General features: G+C 49.1%; 1 protein-coding gene across 11 annotated transcripts in view; it reads right to left on the bottom strand.

Moving 5' to 3' along the window:
- LOC134980775 (protein SIX6OS1-like) overlaps positions 1-20327 on the bottom strand; it is a 987982-nt gene that overhangs the window by 855887 nt on the left and 111768 nt on the right. The window lies entirely within an intron of this gene.

Genomic DNA, 20327 nt, shown 5'->3' with positions numbered 1-20327 from the left:
GTTCAGAACAGGACAACATAAAAAAAGTCAGCACACATACTAGCAGTCACATGTTAAAATACTAGACATTGTCATATGAGAATACAATCACCATAATAACTTACAAGTAAGTGGGACAATTGTATTTCTGTTTTTAACTGTTTTTTTTCAAACATAACATGTAGAAACAACCGTAATATACAGGTCTCGTATGCAATATGTACCAAAATTAACAATTCAAACTAACAAGTAGAGAGAATTTTAGTACTGTATAACCCTTCCTCCATAGAGCGGGATACAGGGAGACTCACCACACTTCCATATCCATCAATACGCTCGCAAGACGCTGAGTGGATTCAGACGCTACTGGTGTACACTGCCATTCAATTAACTGATGAGACACGGACGCTCACTAACGGACACAGACGCTCAGTGAATGCTACGTGTATGCAGACGCTACGGCCTTCGACTCGGTCTAGGCGGCAACTTTAGTATACACAACCGCAGCATCTAAGCTGCGACCGAGTACCCTTGTGGTAGTGTCTGAGACGGAAGTGAGGTCATTTAGTTTATGGACGGGAGATGCACGGAAACTGGTCATGAACTTGGGGGAGGGGCTACCAGGAGAGCGTCTAACTCCCCCTGTTGACTTAAACTCTAAGGATCGCGTCCTCAACCTAGTCCTGGCGCCTATGATCCCTAAAGCATAGCGCTGTCGCACCTCAGAGTGGTCGGCGCATCAACACACTGTTTGTAGTCTCCTCCAATTCAGTGTAGCTGTGTCCGGAAACACAGGTAAGCAGCAACGATCGCCTTACCTTCTCCCCATGCTCCGGCCACAGCCTGGTTACGTCTGCTGGACCTGCTAAAATCGTCCGACACAGACGCCCGTCGAGACAGCACTATACCGCGAAGGTAAGCGTTGTTGCGACCCGGTGGAGAGTTGTTGGAGCGACTCTAATATGCGTTTAAGACGCTGTTAAGAAAAGTCACTCAAAAAACCATAGTAAGACTATAAAGATAAAATAACAAAGCTTCAGGCTGCTATTAACAGCAGCCTAGTGACCATGGTCCAGCTGCTGCTGCACCAAACAAAAAACTGATTTGACTGAGTCAGTGGGCGGGATTATATGGTGAAGCCCCGATTCATCCTGGAAGGCCAGAAAGCTCGTGACCGTTTGGTGCTATTTCCGCTGTCGCTCCGGCATATCCTTTGGATAACCTGTGGACCCAGCCAGAGAAAATAAGAATTTACTCACCGGTAATTCTATTTCTCGTAGTCCGTAGTGGATGCTGGGAACTCCGTAAGGACCATGGGGAATAGCGGGCTCCGAAGGAGGCTGGGCACTCTAGAAAGATCTTAGACTACCTGGTGTGCACTGGCTCCTCCCACTATGACCCTCCTCCAAGCCTCAGTTAGGTACTGTGCCCGGACGAGCGTACACAATAAGGAAGGATTTTGAATCCCGGGTAAGACTCATACCAGCCACACCAATCACACCGTACAACTCGTGATATGAAACACAGTTAACAGTATGAAACAATAGAGCCTCTCAACAGATGGCTCAACAATAACCCGATTTAGTTAACCATAACTATGTACAAGTATTGCAGATAAACCGCACTTGGGATGGGCGCCCAGCATCCACTACGGACTACGAGAAATAGAATTACCGGTGAGTAAATTCTTATTTTCTCTAACGTCCTAGTGGATGCTGGGAACTCCGTAAGGACCATGGGGATTATACCAAAGCTCCCAAACGGGCGGGAGAGTGCGGATGACTCTGCAGCACTGAATGAGAGAACTCCAGGTCCTCCTCAGCCAGGGTATCAAATTTGTAGAATTTTTGCAAACGTGTTTGCCCCTGACCAAGTAGCTGCTCGGCAAAGTTGTAAAGCCGAAACCTCTCGGGCAGCCGCCCAAGATGAGCCCACCTTCCTTGTGGAATGGGCATTGACAGATTTTGGCTGTGGCAGGCCTGCCACAGTATGTGCAAGCTGAATTGTACTACAAATCCAACGAGCAATAGTCTGCTTAGAAGCAGGAGCACCCAGCTTGTTAGGTGCATATAGGATAAACAGCGAGTCAGATTTTCTGACTCTAGCCGTTCTGGAAACATATATTTTCAGTGCCCTGACAACGTCTAGCAACTTGGAGTCCTCCAAGTCCCTAGTAGCCTAGGCACCACAATAGGCTGGTTCAGGTGAAACGCTGACACCACCTTTGGGAGAAACTGGGGACGAGTCCTCAATTCTGCCCTATCCATATGGAAAATCAAATAAGGGCTTTTACAAGACAAAGCCGCCAACTTTGATACTCGCCTGGCAGAAGCCAAGGCCAATAACATAACCACCTTCCATGTGAGATATTTCAGATCCACGGTTTTTAGTGGTTCAAACCAATGTGATTTTAAGAAACTCAACACCACGTTGAGATCCCAAGGTGCCACAGGAGGCACAAACGGGGGCTGACTCTGCAGCACTCCTTTTATAAATGTCTGAACTTCAGGTACTGAAGCTAGTTCTTTTTGAAAGAAAATCGACAGAGCCGAGATCTGTACCTTAATGGAACCCAATTTAAGGCCCATAGTCACTCCTGCTTGCAGGAAATGCAGAAATCGACCTAGTTGAAATTCCTCTGTTGGGGCCCTTTCGGCCTCACACCATGCAACATATTTTCGCCATATGCGGTGATAATGAGTTGCTGTAACCTCTTTCCTGGCTTTAGTAAGCGTAGGAATGACTTCCTCCGGAATGCCCTTTTCCTTCAGGATCCGGCGTTCAACCGCCATGCCGACAAACGCAGCTGCGGTAAGTCTTGGAACAGACAGGGCCCCTGCTGCCGCAGGTCCTGTCTGAGTGGCAGAGGCCATGGGTCCTCTGATATAAATTCTTGAAGTTCTGGGTACCAAGCTCTTCTTGGCCATCCACGAGTATCGTTCTTACTCCTCGCCTTCTTATTATTCTCAGTACCTTTGGTATGAGAGGCAGAGGGGAGAACACATAAACCGACTGGTACACCCACGGTGTTACCAGAGCGTCCATAGCTATCGCCTGAGGGTCCCTTGACCCGGTGCAATATCTTTTATAGCTTTTTGTTGAGGCGGGACGCCATCATGTCCACCTGTGGCCTTTCCCAATGGTGTACAATCCTATTGGAAGACTTCTGGAGGAAGTCCCCATTCTCCCGGGTGGAGGTCGTGTCTGTTGAGAAGATCTGCTTCCCAGTTGTCCACTCCGGGAATGAACACTGCTGACAGTGCTAACACATGATTTTCCGCCTATCGGAGAATCCTTGTGGCTTCTGCCATCGCCATCCTGCTTCTTGTGCCGCCCTGTTGGTTTACATGGGCGACTGCCGTGATGTTGTCTGATTGGATCAGTACCGGCTGGTTTTGAAGCAGAGGCCTTGCCGGCCTCAGGGCATTGTAAATGGCCCTCAGGTCCAGAATATTTATGTGTAGGGAAATAACCTGACTTGACCAAAGTCCCTGGAAATTTCTTCCCTGTGTGACTGCCTCCCAGCCTCAAAGGCTGGAATCCATGGTCACTAGGACCTAGTCCTGTATGCCGAACCTGCGGCCCTCTTGAAGATGGGCACTCTGCAGCCACCACAGTAGAGATACCCTGGTCCTTGGAGACAGGGTTATCAGCCTATGCATCGGAAGATGCGATCCGGACCACTTGTCCAACAGGTCCCTCTGAAAAGTTCTTGTATGGAACCTGCCTAATGGGATTGCTTCGTAGGAAGCTACCATTTTTCCCAGGACTCGCGTGCAATGATGCACCGCTACCTATTTTGGCTTCAGGAGGTCTCTGACTAGAGATGACAACTCCTTGGCTTTCTCCTCCGGGAGAAACACTATTTCTGGTTTATGTCCAGAACCATCCCCAGGAACAGTAGACGTGTCATAGGAACCAGCTGTGACTTTGGACTGTTTAGAATCCAACCATGCTGTTGTAGCACTTTCCAAAATAGTGCTACCCCGACTACCAACTGCTCCTTGGACTTCGCCCTTATAACGAGATTGTCCAAGTACGGGATAATTACAACTCCCTTTTTTTGAAGGAGTATCAACATTTCGGCCATTACCTTGATAAAACACCCTCGGTGCCATGTACAGTCCAAACGGCAGTGTCTGGACTTGGTAATGGTAATCCTGTACCACAAATCTGAGGTACTCCTGGCGAGGATGGTAAATGGGGACATGCAGGTAAGCATCCTTGATGTCCCAGGATACCATGTAATCCCCCTCGTCCAGGCTTGGAATAACTGCCCTGAGCGATTCCATCTTGAACTTGAATTTTTGTGTTCAAGGATTTTAAATATAAAATGGGTCACACCGAACCATGCGGTTTCGGTACCCCAACCCGTGTGGAATAGTAACCCCGTCCTTGTTGAAGTAGGGGCACCTTGAGTATTACCTGCTGGGAATACCGCTTATTAATTGCCTCTAGCACAGCCTCCCTGCCTGAGGGAGTTGTCAGCAAGGCATATTTTAGGAAACGGCTGGGGGGAGACATCTCGAATTCCAGCTTGTACCCCTGAAATACTACTTGAAAGAAACAGGGATCCACCTGTGAGCGAGCCCACTAATTGCTGAAATTTTTGAGACGGCCCCCCACCGTACCTGGCTACACCTGTGGAGCACCCGCGTCATGGTGTGGCCTCACAGGAGGCGGGGGAAGAATCTTGATTCTGGGAACAGGCTGACTGGTGCAGCTTTTTTCCCTCTACCCTTGTCTCTGTACAGAAAGGAAGCGCCATTTGACCCGCTTGCTTTTCTGAAGCCGAAAGGACTGTACCTTTGTCTGTGAGGAAACCTGAGGTAAAATTATTTCTTCCCAGCAGTTGCTGTGGATACGAGGTCCCAGAGACCATCCCCAAATAATTCCTCACCATTATAAGGCTCTCTATGCGCTTTTTAAGTCAGCATCACCTGTCCAGTGACAGGTCTCTAATACCCTCCTGACAGAATGGACATTACATTTATTTTGGATGCCAGCCGGCAAAATATCCCTCTGTGCATCCCCCATATCTAAGACGACGTCTTTAATATGTTTTTATGTTTGCCAACTAGTATCCCTGTTTGACAGGGTCACCGACCACGCTGCAGCAGCACTATCTGCAGGTCTCAGTCTAGTACCTGAGTGTGTAAATACAGACTTCAGGATAGCCTCCTGTTTTTTATCAACAGGTACCTATTAAAGTGGCCGTATCCTAAGACGGCAGTGCCACCTTTTTTGACAAACGTGTGAGCGCCTTATCCACCCTAGGGGATATCTCCCAGCGTAACTTATCCACCTGGCGGGAAAGGGTACGCCATCAGTAACTTTTTATAAATTACCAGTTTCTTAACGGGGGAACCCACGCTTTCACACACTTCATTTATTCATCTGATGGGGGAACAAAACACTGCCTGTTTTTTCTCCCCAAACCTAAAACCCATTTTTAGAGGTGCTTGGGTTAAAGTCAGAAATGTATAACACATTTTTTATTGCCGGGATCACGTCACGGATGTTCCTAGTGGATTGTGTATATGTCTCCACCTTGTCGACACTGGAGTCAGACTCCATGTCGACATCTGTGTCTGCCATCTGAGAGAGCGGGCGTTTTTGAGCCCCTGATGGCCTTTGAGACGCCTGGGCAGGCGCGGGCTGCGAAGCCGGCTGTCCCACAGCTGTTACGTCATCCACCCTTTTATGTAAGGAGTTGACACTGTCGGTTAATACCTTTCACCTATCCATCCACTCTGGTGTCGGCCCCACAGGGGGCGACATCACATATATCGGCCTGTTCTGTCACCATATAAGCCTCCTCATTCAACATGTCGACACAGCCGTACCGACACACCGCAGACACACAGGGAATGCTCTAAACGAGGACAGGACCCACAAAAGCCCTTTGGGGGGACAGAGTAAGAGTATGCCAGCACACACCAGAGCGCTATATATATACAGGGACTAACTGAGTTATGTCCCTAATAGCTTTTATATAATATACTGTATACAGTGCCAATTTTAATGCCCCCCCCTCTCTTTTCCCTCTTACTGTGCAGGGAAGAGCCAGGGAGCTTCCCTCCAGCCGAGCTGTGAGGGAAAAATGGCGCCAGTGTGCTGAGGAGATAGGCTCCGCCCCTTTTTCGCGGCCTATTCTCCCGTTTTTTATGGAATTCTGGCAGGGGTATTTACCTCATATATAGCCCCTGGGGCCATATATTGAGGTATTTTAGCCAGCCAAGGTGTTTTTATTGCTGCCTCAGGGCGCCCCCCCCAGCGCCCTGCACCCTCAGTGACCGGAGTGTGAAGTGTGTGAGAGGAGCAATGGCGCACAGCTGCAGTGCTGTGCGCTACCTTGGTGAAGACAGAGTCTTCATGCCGCCGATTTTCCGGACCATCTTCTTGCTTCTGGCTCTGTAAGGGGGACGGCGGCGCGGCTCCGGGACCGAACATCAAGGCTGGGCCTGCGGTCGATCCCTCTGGAGCTAATGGTGTCCAGTAGCCTAAGAAGCCCAATCCGGCTGCAAGCAGGCGAGTTCGCTTCTTCTCCCCTTAGTCCCTCGCTGCAGTGAGCCTGTTGCCAGCAGGTCTCACTGAAAATAACAAATTCTAAGACTATAACTTTCTAAGAGCTCAGGAGAGCCCCTAGTGTGCATCCAACCTCGGCCGGGCACGAAATCTAACTGAGGCTTGGAGGAGGGTCATAGTGGGAGGAGCCAGTGCACACCAGGTAGTCTAAGATCTTTCTAGAGTGCCCAGCCTCCTTCGGAGCCCGCTATTCCCCATGGTCCTTACGGAGTTCCCAGCATCCACTAGGACGTTAGAGAAATAGGCAATAGAGAATACAAGCGCCCACGAGTGTGATAGCTAAGTAATAAAAGGATTTTTTAGGTGGGTGTTTTTATGGCCCAAGAACTCCAACGAGTATCCACAATTTGAGATATCACATGTAAGAGAAAAAAAACAAACAGCAAACAGTGTGTACCGTTCTCAGACTTACAGCATGTCATTTGTAATAGAGGGCGAAATTAGGGAACAAGATTATTCCCAATAATGTAAATTTACTAGCCCAAACATTAAAAAGGTTAAAAAACATAGGTTTAATATACAAAGACATACAATGGCTAAAAAACATGCGTACAAGATTTAAAACAGAGAGCTTATCTATCCATCAAAGGAGATCAGCAACACACTGTCCCAAATATAAAGACATGCAATGGCTGAAAAACACACGTACAAGATTTAAAACATCAAAAGCGATCATCAGCAAACTGTTCCAACGCGTTTCATCCGTCAAAGTCTGGAGTTCATCAAGTAAGTGTGTGTATATATGTGTATATATATATATGTGTATATATATATATATATATATATATATATATATATATATATATATATATATATATATATATATATATACACACACACACACACACACACACACACACACATACATACATACATTGCTCAAAAAAATAAAGGGAACACTAAAATAACACATCCTAGATCTGAATGAATGAAATATTCTTATTAAATGCTTTGTTCTTTACATAGTTGAATGTGCTGACAACAAAATCACACAAAAATTATCAATGGAAATCAAATTTATTAACCCATGGAGATCTGGATTTGGAGTCACCCTCAAAATTAAAGTGGAAAAACACACTACAGGCTGATCCAACTTTGATGTAATGTCCTTAAAACATGCTGTGCTGTGTCCATGCTGAGAGACAGCATGATACTCTGTGGGGGGGGGGGGGGCGGCGGGCGGCGGAGTACTGCAGACTATAGGGGGGGGGGGGGGGGGCGGGCGGCGGAGCGGAGCGCAGCAGACTATATGTGCTCTCCGGCAGGGGATGTCAGGGCTGAGAGCTGGTGCCTATGTATGTGCTGCGGGGAAGGGGGGAGTGAGCGCCGGTGACTGTTTGTGTGTTGTGCGGGGGCAGAGGTGAGAGCTGGTTGCTTTATATGTGCTGGGTGGGAGGTTTAGAGCAGGCTCCTACATATGTCACACAGGGCTCAGTGGCCTTCGCTGCAGCACCAGCGCAGGAAGAGGACCAGAGCTGCTGCACTACATGTCAGTCATCACTCCTCCCCTCGGCACCCCCACTGACACCCGTGATGACTATGGACACGCCCCTTCCCGCGCAATCACAGTGGACACCACCCTCCACCGCTGACACCCACAATCACAGTGGACACCACCCTCCACTGCTGACACCCACAATCACAGTGGACACCACCCTCCACCGCTGACACCCACAATCAGTGGACACCACCCTCCACCGCTGACACCCACAATCAGTGGACACCACCCTCCACCGCTGACACTCACAATCACAGTGGACACCACCCTCCACCGCTGACACCCACAATCACAGTGGACACCACCCTCCACCGCTGACACCCACAATCAGTGGACACCACCCTCCACCGCTGACACCCACAATCAGTGGACACCACCCTCCACCGCTGACACTCACAATCACAGTGGACACCACCCTCCACCGCTGACACCCACAATCACAGTGGACACCACCCTCCACCGCTGACACCCACAATCAGTGGACACCACCCTCCACCGCTGACACCCACAATCAGTGGACACCACCCTCCACCGCTGACACCCACAATCAGTGGACACCACCCTCCACCGCTGACACCCACAATCAGTGGACACCACCCTCCACCGCTGACGCCCACAATCAGTGGACACCACCCTCCACCGCTGACACCCACAATCACAGTGGACACCACCCTCCATCGCTGACACCCACAATCAGTGGACACCACCCTCCACCACTGACACCCACATTAACTGTAGACACCCCCTCCACTGACACTCACGATCACTGTGTCTGGGGATGACAATGGGGGGATCAGAGATTGTGGCTACAATGTGTCTAAATGGTCACCTGGTGCAATGTGTATAACGCGCTGTACCCAGTGCAATGTGTATAACCTGCTGTGCCTGGCGCAATGTGTATAACCTGCTGTGCCTGGCGCAATGTGTATAACCTGCTGTGCCTGGCGCAATGTGTATAACGTGCTCTGCCTGGCGCAATGTGTATAACGTGCTCTACCTGGCGCAGTGTGTATAACGTGCTCTACCTGGCGCAGTGTGTATAACGTGCTCTACCTGGCGCAGTGTGTATAACGTGCTCTGCCTGGCGCAGTGTGTATAACGTGCTCTGCCTGGCGCAGTGTGTATAACGTGCTCTACCTGGCGCAGTGTGTATAACGTGCTCTGCCTGGCGCAATGTGTATAACGTGCTCTACCTGGCGCAGTGTGTATAACGTGCTCTGCCTGGCGCAGTGTGTATAACGTGCTCTGCCTGGCGCAGTGTGTATAACGTGCTCTGCCTGGCGCAGTGTGTATAACGTGCTCTGCCTGGCGCAGTGTGTATAACGTGCTCTGCCTGGCGCAGTGTGTATAAAACGTGCTCTACCTGGCTCAGTGTGTGCAACATGCTCTACCTTGCGCATTGTGTGTAACATGCTCTACCTGGCTCAGTGTGTGAAACGTGCTCTACCTGGCGCGGTGTGTGTAACGTGCTCTACCTGGCTCAGTGTGTATAACGTGCTCTACCTGGTGCAATGTGCATATTGTCAGCTACCTGGTGCAATATGTATAATATGCTCTGCCTGGCGCTAAGTATATAACGTGCTCTGCCTGGCACTAATAACGTGCTCTGCCTGGCGCTAATAACGTGCTGTGCCTGGAGCAATATGTATAACGTGCTCTACCTGGTGCAGTGTGTATAGGAGGTTCTACCTGGTGCAATGTGTATAAGCGGCTCTACTGTGTGGTATAATGTGAATTGGTACTATTATGTGGCCACGCCCCTTCTCCATTAAGCAATGCCCCTAATTTTTTTCGCGCGCCTTCGGCGCGCACTGCCTATACTTAGGGTTCTGGGAGATGGAGAACCGATTCACTTTCTGCCAAGGGGCACCAAAATGTCTAGTTACAGCTCTGGTGCAGGGTGTCCTGCATGCTACACAGCCCAGCAGCAGTCACCCCCATCCCACCACCTTACAACAAGATTAAGATTAATAAAAACCTTCATTCCGATGGGACCCAGAAAAGGACCGGTAGGACCCCAATTTTTAAAAGTGAGGGGTCCCTGGGACCCACTTTTTTTTGGCCTCAGCGCGATCACTGTGTATATATATATATATATATATATATATATATATATATATATATATATATCCCTGAAGCACTAAGCCCCACCTCAGGGAACAGTATATAGGGATAGCAATATGTGTGAGATACACTAAATGGAAACCACACAGCAGCTATTGGCATACACAGTCACATGTACAATGCAGAAATTATTACATACAACAATAAAACTACACTGGCAATACTACATAGAGCTATGTATGTATACAGATATAACAATGCAGTTCAGGAGAGCCTGTCATTCTGCAAAGCTTGATCAACACAATTGTGGTTGTAGCCGGTAGTGAATACAGCGTTAAAACCCCTTTATTGCATTATCATATTGGCCTGATCAACTGTGAATACTGGTGAACTCAGCATTATTGTTTTATTATTTTAACATACTGATTTTACCTGTGGGAACAACACTACCGTTAAATTGGTTATTTGCCCCATAGAGCTCTTCCAATACCCATTGATTTGAACCCCTGATGAAGTCCTTTGGGATGAAACGCGCTGGGTTTGGTTCAGATGTGAGAACATCAGGCATCATTTAAGAGACACCATTGGAATAATCTGTTTATATCATGTTTTCTACAAAATTGAAGTCTGTACTTTAACTATGTTTGCCGTTTGATATTCATGCAGCATTATATACTTACTGCAATGTACTGTTCAATGGTAATATGTAAATAAATTGAATGCTTTTAGTAAACTGTGGTCAAAATTTGGAAAAGAATTCCTATCTAAAGATAAAATCCATCCAGCTCCTTAGACACTTTCTGTTTCTTGTATATATCTATATATATATCTATATACACTGCTCAAAAAAAAAAAGATTTTACTCACCGGTAAATCTATTTCTCGTAGTCCGTAGTGGATGCTGGAGACTCCGTAAGGACCATGGGAAATAGCGGCTCCGCAGGAGACTGGGCACAGCTAAGAAATATTTAGGACTACCTGGTGTGCACTGGCTCCTCCCACTATGACCCTCCTCCAGACTTCAGTAAGGATACTGTGCCCGGAAGAGCTGACACAATAAGGAAGGATTTTGAATCCCGGGTAAGACTCATACCAGCCACACCAATCACACCGTATAACTCGTGATAATATACCCAGTTAACAGTATGAACACAACAGAGCCTCTCAAAGGATGGCTCAACAATAACCCTTGTAGTTAACAATAACTATATACAAGTATTGCAGACAGTCCGCACTTGGGACGGGCGCCCAGCATCCACTACGGACTACGAGAAATAGATTTACCGGTGAGTAAAATCTTATTTTCTCTGACGTCCTAGTGGATGCTGGGGACTCCGTAAGGACCATGGGGATTATACCAAAGCTCCCAAACGGGCGGGAGAGTGCGGATGACTCTGCAGCACCGAATGAGAACTCAAGGTCCTCCTCAGCCAGGGTATCAAATTTGTAGAATTTTGCAAACGTGTTTGCCCCTGACCAAGTAGCAGCTCGGCAAAGTTGTAAAGCCGAGAACCCTCGGGCAGCCGACCAAGAAGAGCCCACTTTCCTCGTGGAATGGGCTTTTACAGATTTAGGCTGCGGCAGGCCAGCCACCGAATGCGGAAGCTGAATTGTGCTACAAATCCTGCTTTGAAGCAGGAATACCCATCTTGTTTGGTGCATACAGGATAAATAGCGAGTCAGTCTTCCTGACTCCAGCCGTCCTGGAAACATACATTTTCAAGGCCCTGACTACGTCCAGTAACTTGGAGTCCTCCAAGTCCCTAGTAGCCGCAGGCACCACGATAGGTTGGTTCAAGTGAAAAGCTGATACCACCTTAGGAAGAAACTGGGGACGAGTCCTCAATTCTGCCCTATCCATATGGAAAATCAAAAAGGGGCTTTTACATGACAAAGCCGCCAATTCTGACACACGCCTTGCCGAAGCCAAGGCCAAAAGCATGACCACTTTCCACGTGAGATATTTTAAATCCACGGTTTTGAGTGGCTCAAACCAATGTGACTTTAGGAAACCCAACACCACGTTGAGGTCCCACGGTGCCACTGGAGGCACAAAAGGAGGCTGAATATGCAGCACTCCCTTGACAAATGTCTGAACTTCAGGCAGTGAAGCCAGTTCTTTTTGGAAGAAAATCGACAGAGCCGAAATCTGGACCTTAATGGAACCCAGTTTTAGGCCCATAGTCACCCCTGACTGTAGGAAGTGCAGAAATCGACCTAGCTGGAATTCCTCCGTTGGGGCCTTCCTGGCCTCACACCACGCAACATATTTTCGCCATATGCGGTGATAATGTTGTACGGTTACATCTTTTCTAGCTTTAATGAGCGTAGGAATGACGTCCTCCGGAATACCCTTTTCTTTTAGGATCCGGTGTTCAACCGCCATGCAGTCAACCGCAGCCGCGGTAAGTCTTGGAACAGACAGGGCCCCTGCAGCAGCAGGTCCTGTCTGAGCGGCAGTGGCCATCGGTCCTCTGAGATTAATTCTTGAAGTTCCGGGTACCAAGACCTTCTTGGCCAATCCGGAACAATGAGAATAGTTCTTACTCCTCTTTTCCTTATTATCCTCAGTACCTTGGGTATGAGAGGAAGAGGAGGGAACACATAAACCGACCGGTACACCCACGGTGTCACTAGAGCGTCCACAGCTATCGTCTGAGGGTCTCTTGACCTGGCGCAATATTTTTCTAGCTTTTTGTTTAAGCGGGACGCCATCATGTCCACCTGTGGCCTTTTCCAACGGTTTACAATCAGTTGGAAGACTTCTGGATGAAGTCCCCACTCTCCCGGGTGGAGGTCGTGCCTGCTGAGGAAGTCTGCTTCCCAGTTGTCCACTCCCGGAATGAACACTGCTGACAGTGCTAACACGTGATTTTCCGCCCATCGGAGAATCCTTGTGGCTTCTGCCATCGCCGTCCTGCTTCTTGTGCCGCCCTGTCGATTTACATGGGCGACTACCGTGATGTTGTCTGACTGGATCAGAACCGGCTGGTTTTGAAGCAGGGGCTTTGCCTGACTTAGGGCATTGTAAATGGCCCTCAGTTCCAGAACATTTATGTGTAGGGAAGTCTCCTGACTTGACCAAAGTCCTTGGAAGTTTCTTCCCCGTGTGACTGCTCCCCAGCCCCGAAGGCTAGCATCCGTGGTCACCAGGACCCAGTCCTGTATGCCGAAACTGCGGCCCTCTCTGAGATGAGCACTCTGCAGCCACCACAGCAGAGACACCCTGGTCCTTGGAGACAGGGTTATCAACCGATGCATTTGAAGATGCGATCCGGACCATTGGTCCAACAGGTCCCACTGAAAGGTTCTGGCATGGAACCTGCCGAATGGAATCGCTTCGTAGGAAGCTACCATCTTTCCCAGGACTCGCGGGCAATGATGCACCGACACCTGTTTTGGTTTCAGGAGGCCTCTCACTAGAGATGACAGCTCCTTGGCTTTCTCCTCTGGGAGAAACACTTTTTTCTGGACTGTGTCCAGAATCATCCCCAGGAACAGTAGACGTGTCGCCGGAACCAGCTGAGACTTTGGAATATTCAGAATCCAACCGTGCTGGTGTAGCACCTCCTGAGTTAATGCTACGCCGACCAACAACTGCTCTCTGGACCTCGCCCTTATCAGGAGATCGTCCAAGTATGGGATAATTAAAACTCCCTTTTTCCGAAGGAGTATCATCATTTCGGCCATTACCTTGGTAAATACCCTCGGTGCCGTGGACAGGCCGAACGGCAACGTCTGGAATTGGTAATGACAATCCTGTACCACAAATCTGAGATACTCCTGGTGAGGATGGTAAATGGGGACATGCAGGTAAGCATCCTTGATGTCCAGAGATACCATGTAATCTCCCTCTTCCAGGCTTGCAATAACCGCCCTGAGCGATTCCATCTTGAACTTGAATTTTCTTAAATATGTGTTCAAGGATTTCAAATTTAAAATGGGTCTCACCGAACCGTCCGGTTTCGGTACCACAAACATTGTGGAATAGTAACCCCGTCCTTGTTGAAGTAGGGGCACCTTGACTATCACCTGCTGGGAATACAGCTTGTGAATTGCCTCTAACACAGCCTCCCTTTCTGAAGGAGTCGTTGGTAAGGCAGATTTGAGGAAACGGCGGGGGGGGGGGGGGGATGTCTCGAATTCCAGCCTGTACCCCTGAGATACCACTTGAAGGATCCAGGGATCTACCTGTGAGCGAGCCCACTGATTGCTGAAGTTTTTGAGACGGCCCCCCACCGTACCTGGCTCCGCCTGCTGAGCCCCAGCGTCATGCGGCGGACTTAGCAGAAGAAGCGGGGGAGGACTTTTGTTCCTGGGAAGAGGCTGTATGCTGCAGCTTTTTTCCCCTACCTCTGCCTCTGGGCAGAAAGGACGCGCCTCTACCCCGTCTGCTCTTTTGGGGGCGAAAGGACTGCACCTGATAATACGGTGCTCTCTTTGGTTGTGTGGGGACATGTGGCAAAAATGCTGACTTCCCAGCTGTTGCTGTGGACACCAAGTCCGAAAGACCATCCCCGAACAACTCCTCACCCTTATAAGGCAAAACTTCCATGTGCCTTTTAGAATCTGCATCACCTGTCCACTGCCGGGTCCATAGCCCTCTCCTGGCACAAAAGGACAGTGCACTTATTTTTGATGCCAGCCGGCAAATATCCCTCTGTGCATCTCTTATGTAAAAGACAGTGTCTTTAATATGCTCTACGTTTAGCAATATAGTGTCCCTGTCTAGGGTGTCAATGTTTTCTGACAGGGAGTCTGACCATGCAGCTGCAGCACTGCACATCCATGCTGAGGCAATAGCTGGTCTCAGTAGAATACCAGTGTGTGTATATATAGCTTTCTGGAGAGCCTCCTGCTTTCTGTCAGCAGGTTCCTTTAGGGTGGCCGTACCCTGGGACTGCAGTGCCACCTTTTTTGATAAGCGCGTAAGTGCTTTATCCACCCTAGGGGGTGTTTCCCAACGTGACCTATCCTCTGGCGGGAAAGGGTACGCCATTAGTAATTTTTTGAAATTACCAATTTTTTATCGGGGGAAGCCCACGCTAGTTCACACACTTCATTCAATTCTTCAGAAGGGGAAAAAACTACTGGTAGTTTTTTCTCCCCAAACATAATACCCTTTTTTGTGGTACCTGGGGTCACCTCAGAAATGTGTAAAACATTTTTCATTGCCTCAATCATATAACGAGTGGCCCTATTGGACATTACATTAGTCTCTTCGTCGTCGACACTGGTATCAGTATCCGTGTCGACATCTGTGTCTGCCATCTGAGGTAGCGGGCGTTTTAGAGCCCCTGATGACTTTTGAGACATCTGGGCAGGCACGGGCTGAGAAGCCGGCTGCCCCGCATTTGGCATGTCGTCAAATTTTTTATGTAAGGAGTCGACACTTTCGCGTAATTCCTTCCACAAGTCCATCCACTCCGGTGTCTGCCCCGCAGGGGGTGACAACACATTTATAGGCACCTGCTCCTCCTCCACATAAGTCTCCTCATCAAACATGTCAACACAGCCGTACCGACACACCGCACACACACAGTGAATGCTCTAACAGAAGACAGGACCCCACAAAGCCCTTTGGGGAGACAGAGAGAGAGAGTATGCCAGCACACACCAGAGCGCTATATAAATCAGGGATTAACTAAATTATATCCCCTTATAGCTGCTATATGTATATTGCGCCTAAATTTAGTGCCCCCCCCCCTCTCTTTTTTACCCTTTTCTGTAGTGTAGACTGCAGGGGAAAGCCAGGGAGCTTCCTTCCAGCGGAGCTGTGAGGGAGAAATGGCGCCAGTGTGCTGAGGGAGATAGCTCCGCCCCTTTTTCGGCGGACTTTTCTCCCGCTTTTTTATGGATTCTGGCAGGGGTATTTATCACATATATAGCCTCTGGGGCTATATATTGTGATATATTTGCCAGCCAAGGTGTTTTTATTGCTGCTCAGGGCGCCCCCCCCCCCAGCACCCTGCACCCTCAGTGACCGGAGTGTGAAGTGTGTATGAGGAGCAATGGCGCACAGCTGCAGTGCTGTGCGCTACCTTGGTGAAGACTGATGTCTTCTGCCGCCGATTTTCCGGATTCTTCTTGCTTCTGGCTCTGTAAGGGGGCCGGCGGCGCGGCTCCGGGACCGAACACCAATGGCCGGTTCCATGCGGTCGATCCCTCTGGAGCTAATGGTGTCCAGTAGCCTAAGAAGCCCAAGCTACCACCAGTTAGGTAGGTTCGCTTCTTCTCCCCTTAGTCCCTCGCTGCAGTGAGTCTGTTGACTAAAATATACTTTCTCTCTAGGAGCTCAAGAGAGCCCCTAGTGTGCATCCAGCTCAGCCGGGCACAGGATTCTAACTGAAGTCTGGAGGAGGGTCATAGTGGGAGGAGCCAGTGCACACCAGGTAGTCCTAAATCTTTCTTAGCTGTGCCCAGTCTCCTGCGGAGCCGCTATTCCCCATGGTCCTTACGGAGTCCCCAGCATCCACTAGGACGTCAGAGAAATAAAGGGAACACTAAAATAACACATCCTAGATCTGAATGAATGAAATATTCTTATTAAATACTTTGTTCTTTACATAGTTGAATGTGCTGACAACAAGATCACACAAAAATTATCAATGGAAATCAAATTTATTAACCCATGGAGGTCTGGATTTGGAGTCACACGCAAAATTAAAGTGGAAATACACACTACAGGCTGATCCAACTTTGATGTAATGTCCTTAAAACAAGTTAAAATGAGGCTCAGTAGTGTGTGTGGCCTCCACATGCCTGTATGACCTCCCTACAATGCCTGGGCATGCTCCTGATGAGGTGGCGGATGGTCTCCTGAGGGATCTCCTCCCAGACCTGGACTAAAGCATCCGCCAACTCCTGGACAGTCTGTGGTGCAATGTGGCGTTGGTGGATGGAGCAAGACATGATGTCCCAGATGTGCTCAATTGGATTCAGGTCTGGGGAATAGGCGGGCCAGTCCATAGCATCAATGCCTTCGTCTTGCAGGAACTGCTGACACTCCAGCAACATGAGGTCTAGCATTGTCTTGCATTGGGAGGAACCCAGGGCCAACCGCACCAGCATATGGTCTCACAAGGGGTCTGAGGATCTCATCTCGGTACCTAATGGCAGTCAGGCTACCTCTGGCGAGTACATGGAGGGCTGTGCGGCCCCCGAAAGAAATGCCACCCCACACCATTACTGACCCACTGCCAAACCAGTCATGCTGGAGGATGTTGCAGGCAGCAGAACAGGGGTTTTACATGCGTCATGCTTTTTCCCAGGGGTTTTAGGCTCTGGGATCCATGCTCGTTGCCTAGGGGTAGCTAGGGATGGCCACTGACCATCAAAGTTATCCACCGATAGTGACCATCGATGGATAACCCACCGATTGCCATCCCTAGCATTTGCTGGTGGACACTAGCCCGCCAGCACTATAATCCTCTCCCCTTCCATCCTCTCTCTTCTCCCCTGTACTCCGCTCAACTGGCGGAGTTTTCCAGAATAACACGATCGTGGCATCTACCGGGCCGGCCGAGCGGAGTAAGGAGGGAGAGAAGGAGAACACTGGCATGCCAGGTTTGCAAGTCTGCACAGCGCAGCTGACCCCGGAAATTTTCCGGGTATGCCACTGAAGAGGTTAAATGCCGCTGGCTTTGGGCCACTTGACATTGGTGGGCCCCAGTGCAAGGCACTGCTTGCAATGCCGGTAGTTCCACCACTGCTTTGGCGAACACTTTCGGTGCCGTGGAGAGACCAAATGGCAGGGCCTGGAACTGGTAGCGACAGTCCTGCAGTGCAAACCTTAGATAAGCCTGATGAGGCAGCCAGATCGGAATATGAAGGTACACATTCTTAATATCCAGAGACACTAGGAATTCCGCCTCCTCCAGAACTGAGATCACCGCTCTCAGAGACTCCATCTTGAATTTGAACACTCGCTAGTACGGGTTCAACGACTTGAGGTTCAAAATCAGTCTTTCCGAACCGTCCGGTTTAGGTACTACAAACAAGGAATAATATCCCTTGTTTTGCAGATGAGGTGGAACCGGAACAATGACCAGAGTCTGTACCAGTTTTTGAATGGCGTCCTGTAAGGTTATACTTGCCTCTTGCAAAACTGGTAAGCCTGCTTTGAAGAATCCTAGGTGGGAGCTCCTGAAACTCCAGTCTGTAGCCCTGGGAAATACAATCTATGACCCAGGGATCCTGGCACAAACCTGTCCAGATGCGACTGAAAAATTTTAGTCGGGTTCCCACCCGCCCACCAGTCTTCCAGGCATCGCGGTTCGCCGTCATGCTGCAGGCTTTGAGGAAGCAGAGCTTGAGCTCTGTTCCTGTGAACCGGCAGTTGCTGGTTTGCGTGGTTTACCTCTAGCGCCTCTGGTGGCTGTAGAAGAACCTCCTGTTTTGCCCTTAAACTTGGCAGTCCGAAAGGACTGTACATTAGGTCCTGAGTAGGTCTTCATGGCTGGGGGAGCTGCAGAAGGAAGATATGTAAACTTACCCGCAGTAGCTTTGGAGATCCATTTATCTAGTGCATCTCCAAATAAGGCCTCTCCAGTGAAGGGTAGGCCTTCCACGCCTTTCCTGGAGTCTGCATCAGCAGTCCACTGGTGTAGAAATTAGCCTCTGCGTGCTGACACTGCCATAGCAGTGGTGTGTGCATTAAGCAAGCCTATTTCTTTTATGGCTTCCACCATAAAGTTCGCAGAGTCCTGTATATGTTGCAGGAGTAAAATAATCTCCCCCTGAGGCAAAATATCTAACCCCTCAGGTAGGTTACCCGACCATTTGGCGATGGTGTTCGTAATCCACCCACATGCTATAGTGGGTCTCTGGGCCACCCCAGCAGCTGTATACAAGGATTTGAGTGTAGTCTCAATTCTACAATCAGCCATGTCTTTTAGGGAGGCTGCACCCGGGACCGGCAATACAATTTTCCTTGACAGCCTGGATACTGATGCATCCACTATCGGTGGATTTTTTCATTTTTTCCTATCCTCAGAAGGAAAAGGAAAAGATGATATCAACCTTTTAGGGATTTGAAATTTCTTATCAGGATTTGTGTTCTTAAAACAGGGTGTTTAGTTCCTTTGACACAGGAAATGTGGCTGAGGATTTCTTTTTATATTAAAATAAGATTCCTCAGTCTACTCTGTCTCCTTATCAGGGTTATGCAGAACTTCTCTGAAAGCTTCTATGACAGCCTATATTCCCTGTGACAGAGTAGCCTCCCACACCTCTGAGTCCACCTCCCCCATGTCTGACCCTTCATCCTCAGAGTCAGACTGCAGGATATGGGCCAAAGTACGTTTTTGCGGACAAATGGCAGGGGACTGAGACGCTGGTTTGGGTACCAAGTCTCTTTTCATAAACTCAGTCATCGATTGTCTTAAGTATTGTGTCTCTCTCTCATTGCGGGACTATTTAGTAGAAATATTGGAAATCATTCCCCTAATGGAGTCCAGCCAAGCTTGCTCTGCCCTGCTAGCATGGGAAGGTACACTACACTGAGTACAAAGCAGTGAACCCCCTGGAGAAGAGGAACACTGTGCCTTACATGAAACACTCTTTGTCTGACATACTGTGACAGCACACACACAGGAACTGGTTAAACAATTAACCCACAAAGAGCCCTTCCAGGGAGACACAAAGATAGTACTGAGCCAGCACACAGCGCCCTTACTGCTAATGACAAGCTTAGCAGGGTCGCAGACTAAGTACCTAGATTAGGGACACAGAACATTAATAATTGCTCCCCCCTGCTATGACACCCTGGTACTGCTGAGCTAATCTGGAGTCTCTCCGGAGGAGCTGCGCGTCCCTGTCAGTCAGAATCTGTGTTCACTGTAGAGAGCAAATGGCACTAGTGAGCTGCTGGATCTGCTCATAGTGAAGCCCCGCCCCTTCAATGGAACGCTGTCTTCCCGCACTTTTTTATACTGGCCGAGGTAATTTTGTGCCTAAAATGGAGTCAGACCCCTTTTACGTCTATAATGCCAGTCTGGGTACAGTGTACTCATATAGTATACGGAGACAGTTCACACCCTCAGAAGCCGTGCGTCTGCACTGTGTACTGAGTCTGGAGACCCAGCCGCCCCATGTAAAAGCCGTGCATCTCCGTACCCTCATGCCGCCATAATGACCGGCAATCCGCTAACCGGGACGCCGGCTTAGTACTCACCACTCTTTCTTCTGGCTGTTAGGG

This window comes from Pseudophryne corroboree, chromosome 12 (genome assembly GCF_028390025.1).
Source record: "Pseudophryne corroboree isolate aPseCor3 chromosome 12, aPseCor3.hap2, whole genome shotgun sequence".
NCBI classification, from domain to species: domain Eukaryota; kingdom Metazoa; phylum Chordata; class Amphibia; order Anura; family Myobatrachidae; genus Pseudophryne; species Pseudophryne corroboree.
This window is presented reverse-complemented; position numbering and strand designations above follow the sequence as displayed.